The sequence below is a fragment of the Molossus molossus genome, unplaced genomic scaffold (assembly GCF_014108415.1).
Source record: "Molossus molossus isolate mMolMol1 unplaced genomic scaffold, mMolMol1.p scaffold_m16_p_2, whole genome shotgun sequence".
Classification (NCBI taxonomy): Eukaryota; Metazoa; Chordata; class Mammalia; order Chiroptera; family Molossidae; genus Molossus; species Molossus molossus.
In genome coordinates, this window is record NW_023425355.1 from 120549845 (window position 1) to 120559027 (window position 9183).

The following is a 9183-nucleotide window of genomic DNA, read 5'->3' on the forward strand; positions in this document are numbered from 1 at the left end:
TGGGACAGGAGTTGATCTATGAGTTCGGGGCAAACAGTTGCTGAAACAGGGTGGGAGTCTAGGTTGGGTAAGCGAGGTGATGGCTGAGCAGTTTGCCTGGCGCCAGTTCCCAGGCTCTCGGACAGATTCCATTTTTATCATCAATGGACCTTCCTTGATATTTTTCCAATAATAGGTTAATTACCTCTAGAAGTAAAGGAATTTTGACTAAGATTATAGTTGCCCCACGTGTTGGGAGGCATTTGCAGGTAGGTACTTGTGAGCCCGGCAAATAATGCTAATTTTGACTTCTGTAATCGCTGTCACACCCACTATTGTACCAGTCCCCTGGGGGGGGGGGGGCTGGGGCTTCTGTCTTTAAAATTGGAGGAGCAAGAAGAATCTGGTGCTGAGGATCTGGGAAAGCTGTATCCCGCTGTAATGAAGTTAATGAAGTGCTCCTTTGCAATTCGGTTGTGCGTCTCTGGTTATTTCACTGACACGTTACAACACATTGACCTCTCCTGTTCATTTTAGCTTTCTGAGCCTGTTCTAATTGATACCTCTCTGTTCTGTCCCTTTCTTAATCATTAACTTTTTCTTTCCTGAAATCATGGAAAGGATCTTATAAAACTATTTCTTGAACATAACAATTTCATTTTTGAATTGGAACTGAAAATGCATCCCATTCCCCTTTAAGCAGAGATATAAATTCTATGTAGCACTATTAAATACACCAGCTAGTAATAGTAGTTTAGTTTAGGTGTTGTGGCAGGAATTCGGTTGGTGGGAAGAGATAGACTGCACGCGCTCGGAGGATTAGAAGACTGTTTAATGCGCACCGGTGCTCTCCCAGCAGTCACCTCCAGAGGCTGAGCCCCGCACCTGGGTTCCAGCGCTTTTTATACATGATAAACTTCTGGGTATTTAGGGACTTTCCAGTTCCACTGTAGTTCAGGTGGTTGACTGATGAAAGGGGCAAGCGGGATTGCAAAAGCCAGGGGCGGGGGTCTCTGCACTTCGAGCTAAGGGGGTTATCTGCACCCAGCTTGCTTTCTCATAGGGATGTTGTAAATGTAACCATTTTACTTACAAATCCATGTGGGCTATTCTAGTAAAAATAACACCCCAAAACACAACCCTTATTTATATTTCTGTTACCACCAACCCAGTTTTTTGTATATGTGAGATGTGGTACCCTTACTTCTTCAACATGATGAGTGGTACTGAACCTCAAACATCATAGTTAATATTACACTCAAATATCATGTTTCTCATATTAACAGCCCCCCCTCCCATCCCTCCCACCAGTCCCTTCTGAGAACTTGTTAAAAGCTGTATGGTTTCTGGACAAATTTTGTTCTTCAGTAGGATGAAGTCGCTTAAACACAGGCTATCTAGTGTATACTCAGCACCACCTAGTGGCAACAGTATATATCTGAAATAATGTTTGTGTTCTTTTGGGATGGCTGTCAGGAAGGCAGGAAGAAGGAAAAAAGTGAGCTGTTGAAATCCATCTGGTGTTAATTGAGGCTAAAATTGTCACAGAGTACCTGAAAACAAGCTCTCAAAGTTTACATTAAATTCTGTCAGTGAGTTAGGACTTTAGCAAAGAGAGATGGGCAAGAAAGATGGTAAAATAAGGAAGAAGGTTAAAAAAAAAAGGTAAAATGCATGTGGAAGGCCTTAAGTGAGGTAAAAGCAGAAAATAGGAGAAAAAGAAGATAGAAGATAAAACAAATTTAATGGATCCAGTGTCACGAGTGGCAGTATAAAGGTATAGAGAAAAGAAAAAAACTACATTTCTTGATAACTTTCCTTTTTCTTTTTTCTTTTTGTTCCCAAATCTTTATTGTTGGATGTAAAATGTATTACAGATGTTCCACATTTTTCCCCCATTGACCCCCTCCTGCCCACTCCCGCCCCCCTCCCACCTTTTCCCACACTATTGTCTGTGTCCATTGGTTATGCATATAAGTTCTTTGGTTTATTTCTTCCCACCCCCCCAACCCCTTTCCCTTTGAGGTTTGTCAGTCTAGCAATAAATTTGTACTTCTTAATCCCTTCACCTTTTCACCCATTCCCCCAACCCCCCTCCCAACTGGCAACCAACAAAATGTTCTCTGTATCTATGAGAATGTTTCTGTTCTTCTGTTCATTTTGTTTGTAGATTCCATTGTTGATAGATATGTATTCATTGCCATTTTGTTTGTTCATACATTTTATCTTTTTCTTCAAAAAGACCCTTCATCATTTCATATAATAACGGTTTGGTAGTGATGAACTCCTTTAACTTTTTCTTGTCTGGGAAAGTTTTTATATGTCCATCGATTCTAAATGACAGCTTTGCAGGATAGAGTAATTTTGGTTGTAGGTTCTTGCTTTTCATCACTCTGAATATTTCTTGCCACTCCCTTCTGGCCTGCAAAGTTTCTTTTGAGAAATCAGCTGACAGCCTAATGGGAACTCCCTTGTAGGTAACTAGCTGCCTTTCTCTTGCTGCTTTTAAGATTCTCTCTTTGTCTTGAACCTTTTGCATTTTGATGATGATGTGTCTTGGTGTGGGCCTCTTGGGGTTCCTCTTGTTTGGGACTCTCTGTGCTTCCTGGACTTGTATGTCTGTTTCCTTCACCAAGTTAGGAAAGTTTTCTGCCATTATTGTTTCAAACAGGTTTTCGATTTCTTGTTCTCTCTCTTCTCCTTCGGGCACCCCCAAGATGTGAATGTTGGCACGCTTGAAGTTGTCCCAGAGGCTCCTTACACTATCCTCATTTTTTTGGATTCTTTTTTCTTTTTGCTGTTCTGATTGGGGATTTTCTGCTCCCTTATATTCCAAATCGATGGTTTGCTCCTTGGATTTACATACTCTATTATTGAAGCTGTGTAAATTATTCTTTATTTCAGTTAATGCCTCCTTTAATTCTAACTGTGTATCCATGATTTCTAACTGGTCCTTTTTTATGCTCTTGAGGCCCTCCCTAAGTTCACTGAGGTTCTCACTAAGTTCATTGAGCATCCTTATAAGCAGTATTTTGAACTCAGTATCTGTTAGGTTGCTTATCTCCATTTCGCTTAGTTCTTTTATTGGGGTTTTGTTCTGTTCTTTCATTTGGGACCTGTTTCTTTGTCTCCTCATTTTGGCTGCCTCCCTGTGTTTGTTTCAGTGTATTACTTAATGAGAGGTATGGGGCTCGCTGAGACCAGATGCTGCTCGTTTGAAAGAATTTAGGAAAAACCTGAAGCAGGATCCAAGACAGGCCAATCCTATAGTTAAGCAACTGGCAACAGCTTGGGTGGGCTTGAAAGTTGGGTGGGGCGGGGCCTCAGGGAGTCAGCAGGGCGGGGCTACCAGTGTGAGCCAGGTTGCTGGAGTCCCAGATATGGCTTCTGTCTGCCGCCCCCGGGAAGGGCTCACCAAAGGAACAAAGGCCTCTGACAGCACGTTTGTCCCGGAGAAAACCCCTTCTCCAGCCCTCGCTCCAGTGCCAAACAGCTCAGTTCTTCCCTGTATGTCTCTGGCGCCCCTCGAGCTGCCTCCCTTCCGAGCTCAGAGGGAGAGAGTCCGATAAGTCCGTGCGCGGGCCCTTTAAGGAGCTGCCTGGGGCTCCAGCCAGGTCAGCTTCCCTCAGCCTCAGTTCCCGCTGGTTTTTCCAGCCAGAAGTGATGGGGATTCTCTTCCTGGCACTGGAACCCTGAGCGGGGCACCTGGTGTAGGACGGGGACCCCTCAGTCCTCAGGAAGGACCTTCCCAGCTGCGGGAGCCTCCTGATTTTTATCCACCACACGTGGGTGTGGGACCAGCCTGTCTCGCCGCCACCGCCACCCCTCACGCCGCCGTGCCGCCCGTCCTACCAGTCTGGATGTAGCTGCTTTTTTTTTCTTAGTTCCGTAGTTGTACGACTTCCATTCAGCTTGATTTCAGGCGGTTTTGAATGATGGTTGTTCTGTAGTTTAGTTGTCACTTTGATGTGGTTGTGGGAGGACGCGACACCGCGTTTACCTACCCGCCATCTTGACCGGAAGTCCGATAACTTTCCTTTTTCAAATACCTTAAGCTTAATAAGCCTCACAGGTACCTAATGGGGTATGGATCATTATCCTTACTAAAAGACAAATGAAGAAACAAGTAGGAATTAGGCAAGATGCTTAAGATGCCTTACTCAGTTTGATCTCTTTCTAAAATTCAAGTCATTATTTAACCTGTACCAGAAAATCACTAAAAGAAAGCCTATTTACTGTACTAAAACATTGATTCTCAAACTCAGCTGTACATTGAAATCACTTGGGAAGTTCTAAAATACACTAATGCCTGAGTCTCACTGGAAGACATTTTAATTTAATTGGTCTGGGGAATATAGACTGATAATCTTGTTTTGTTAATCCTCACTGAAGGATACTTTTCCATTGATTTTTAGAGTGGAGGGGGGAGGGGAGAGAGAGAGAGAAACATCAATGTGAGAGAGACACATTAATTGGTTGCCTCCCAGACAGGCCCCAACTGGGGCCAGGGATCAAACCTGCAACCCAGGAACATGCCCTTGATCAAGAACTGAACCTGAGACCTTTCAGTCCAAGGGCTGATGCTCTAACCCTTGAGCCAAACCAGCCAGGTTGATAATCTGGATTTTTAAAGCTTCCTGGGTGATTCCCACGTGTACCAGACTTTAAGGATAATTCTACAGAAGACTTTTATTTTCTTGCATTTATATAGTTCAGTAGGTTCCTAAGAACACATGTTATCAACACTAGATCTTTTAATTTAATATTTCAAAGGCAAGTCATTTAATAGCTTTATAAAATAAGAGGTTCTGCTCTTGCTCATTCATGTCAGGAAGTTTGTACTTTTGTGAATTAACAAGAATTAATAGGGTTGACAATTCTCTCTCCTGTTCTTATATCCAGAGGCCACTCCTGTTCCGAGTTTTCTGGCAAAGTGATCTTTATTCCTATCATCACAAGGGGCAGATGACACCATCTATTTCTCTTAGGACTATTTTAACTTTCAGTGACGTGGCATATAGCCACAGGTGCCACCCTAATAGCAGTTTTTGCCTCTTCAAGTGCCCAGGCCATTAGTCTCTCTATGAGAGTACAATTGCCCTCTTCTTTGGAAATGTAAGGTGGAAAATAGTTTTTCCAACCATTCCCTATACAGAGCTATTTTGTATCAAATCTGTTTTGTCCTCAGAAGAGTTCTTAATTGTGAGAATAAAGAGTGGGATTATTTAGAAATTGTGGCCTACTTTCAGAGTACCATCCTCTGATGAGTTACTTAATGTCAAACGTGTGTGTGCTGTTTTCAGGACCAAATGTGGTCAAGCTGTTTGTCAAGTATACATCTGTGTCTACTTATATTTGGCTTTTGGTCTTTTAAACAGGCTGATAAATGTCCTAGGCCTCAGCAGTGTGTGTAACATACATGCAAGACTTCCAGTGCTGTGCTTTCCCTTAGGATTGCCGCTTCTGCTCTGCTATCTGCTGTGAAATCCCATTGAGAGTGTTACATAGAACAAAATAATTATATATATAAAAAAAATCTTTTTCAAAATGTTAAGATCCGGAATCAAGGAGTTTCCGTATAGCTGCAAATTATGTGAGCAGATGTGTTCCTAAAAATCATCTTATCAAAGTAACAATGAAAATGTTACAGAGCAATATTTAGAGTATACTGTACTTTTAATAGTATCTTCTGCAGTTTTTATAATGCTATGGTCAAGCAGTAAGTAAAGATAAATCCCATTACAAAATCCCATTTTCTAATAATCACTATTCCGAAAACAATGTTTGTTTTTATTTGAAGTACGTAATTAAACATTGATGATATATGTATTACATACCTTTGTATTTCTTTTACTTGAATTAGATGCAAACTGAATACTATACAAAGTTTAGTGTGTGTGTATATCTTGGGAAAACGCATGCGCTTGCAAACACACACACATACACCCATGAAAGCCAGCAAAAGAGCTATTAATGAGTATGCGCACATGAGAGGGGCCATGCTATCATTATATTGTCTTTAAAGTGTCTAATAGCAAACACTGACAAGCACACTGTAGGCACCAAAATATACTTCATTTTTTCCTAAATGGAAGATTAAATTTTTTCTTAGAATTGGAATTATTTTCTGGTATCTATCCAATGATATAATATTGAGAAGTTACTTCATTCTTTCATTCATTATATATTTATTGTTAATTTTTAATGTTACTCATTGATTTATTTAGGCCCTTCATCATTAAATAAAGGATTTCACATAAATGTACATTATTAGTTACATTCAGATGCATACATATTTTTAAAGGGTAGTTTGGAAAGCAATATTGATATGGAAGGATTAATGGGAAAGATGGGGAAGTAACTCAAAGACTGTTAAAGAAAAAAATTTGTTGAAGATGAGAAAATAAATGCCATTTAGTTAATAAAATAAGAAACAAGGCCAAAGAAAGTAAACATTGCCAATGTCCACATTTCACTCGCATGCTGGTTCATATGAAACAATATTGTACTCTGAGTTCCCAACCTGGGTTTTAGGTCTCATTCTGCTACTATATTGCACTGTGACTTTGGGAAAGTCACTAAGCCTCTCTTGTCCTTGCTATTCCCTTAGATATAATGTATTTCTATTGGGTAAGTGACATTGAAACTGAGGAAGTAATATCCTCTAAATGGGCAATCCCAGGAGTAGAAGGCCTAGGTTTGAATCTCATCCCTGACATCCTAGTTGTGTGACTTTGTGCTTCTGTCTTCTCATCTATAAAATGGAGATAGTGATAGTACTTTCCTCATGCATTTCTAGCAGAGATGAACTATGTTGAGATATGTTACGTGTTTGGGGTAGTGTCTAGGGCCTAAAATGGCTACACTAGCTACTGTCTGTCTTATCATTTCAAATTGTGCTCAACTCAGCCAAATGGCTCCTTAGAGCTCCTTCAGGGTTCCATTGGGTGAGCTGGGGAGAAAAAAAAGGCGCCATTAAGAAGATGACTATACACAATTAAAGTTAAAATGTAGTGTGATTAGCCCTGGCCGGTTTGGCTCAGCGGTTAGAGCATCGGCCTACGGTCCGGAGAGACCCCGGTTCGGTTCCCGCTAATGGCATGTACCTCGGTTGCAGTTTGTCCTCGGCCCTGGATGGCCGTGCGGGTGGCAGCCACTCGATGTGTCCCTTTCACGTCGATGTTTCTCTCTCTCTCTTCCTCTCTCTCCGTCCCACTCTATCTGTGCAAAAAAAAAAAAAAAAGGAAAAATGTCCTCGGGTGAGGATAAAAAAAAAAAATGTAGTGTGATTATATTAGCATAAAGTGTATTCTAAGTCTATTGGTTTCAATGATTCTCACATTTTGAATACAAAGACTGTTTTTCAATGCTTTAAATTTTTAAATGGCACCCTCTACAAGAGAGTAGTTCAATTTTTAGCATACATTCATTGAAACAATACAATGATTTCAGTAAAAACTTTCAATATATTTGCATGTGTTAGGATAACTTGTAGGGATTTTTATTTTCTGGAGAGGATATAACAAATTACCTTTACAAAAAATTTTTTTGTTTCCTTTATTGATTTTAGAGAGGAAGTGAAAGGGAGAGAGAGATAGAAACATCGATGAGAGAGAACATTGATTGGCTGCCTCCTGTATGCCCCATACTGGGGATTTGGCGGATTTGGCCCACAACGTGGGCATGTGTCCTGACCAGGAATAGAACCGGTGACCTCTTGGTGCATGGGTCGATGCTCAACCACTGAGCCACACCTGCTGGACATGACAAATTATCTTAAGATGATTTCTTACGGGAGAGATCTGAGATCACAAACCCTTCTTTTCCACAAGATTCCAAGTTAAGAAAACTTGTGTTAGTGAGCCTGGCTGTCCTTACCCAAGATCCTAAAAATAAAATCTCCACAGGTTTGCATATTAGTTAAAATAGTAATAGATATGTAACAGATAAATACTAAAATCTCAGCAGTTTGAAACGATAAAATCTATTCTTTATTTACATAATAAGGAATGTGGCTGTTTCTGATCAGATCGTCTCCTGTAACTGGTGATTCAAGATCCAGCCTCTTTTCTTATCTTTAAAATACGAATTCTAAATTCACCTTGCAGTCCTGGCCGGTTTGGCTCAGCAGTTGGAGCATCGGCCTGAGGACCAGAGAGTCCCGGGTTCGGTTCCTGCTAGCGGCACATAAATACATAAATTTACCTTGCATATCAATATCTAGACAGAAGAACGGGAAAGAGAGAAGGTATAGGACCACACAGAACTGAACAAGTGACATACATCATGTCTTCTGATACTCCATTGCCCCCAAGTCAGTAGCATGGCCAAACCTACATTATGTGAAATGGGGAAATGGAATCTCACTGTGCACGCAGAAAAAAAGGAATTATTTGGTAAACAGCCAGCTAGTGTTTACAGAAAGATAAAGGTTTTGTCTGTTTGTTTGTTTTTTGTATGATTTTAGTGTCGATATGGAAGAATGGGAATTATGGTTTAATGAAGTGATAGCAAGTGTCCATCTTAGATCACCTAGGGGGAAGGATTGCACTATGGTAAAGGGTTATGAATTCATTCAAAGAGCTGAGACTTTGGATCCCAATATAAATGTTGGTGTGGTGATAGGGAAAACAGCCTTAAGGCAAAGGACTTCTTTGGATTTCCCAGATGTTCACTGGAATATAAATTCTACCCTTGGGCAACCATCTGCCAGTGGTGGTCACAGAGTGTTCCTGTCACATCTGAGTTTCTACTCTGATAATATGTGAGAACCACCAATATTTACTTTTGTTACGAATCACAGCTCTTTGGAAATGTTTTGGCTTTATCATGGTGCATAGGGGGAAGAAAAAGATATTCTTGTAATAACAAGATAGGATGTTGAGCTGCTTAGTGGGAATTTAAATGATTATGTGATTTTATTTTTTCTGCTATGGGCAATGTATAACATATGAGATGCAGTTATTTTATTAATCACAAAGTCATCTGCAGATATTTGAACATGGTAGGAGCAAATAAGGGCTAACATACACATTGCACTAATTCCAGGGCACTCGGGGATTTCTTGGAACCGGAATGGAGATTGCTGGGATGGTGAAATCCTATCTAATTATGTCCTGGTTTCTGTGTGTAAGACTTTTTCTCATGGAACAGAAATGCCTAAAGTTGTGATGAAAACAGGAATGAAATACTGTGATTCAAATG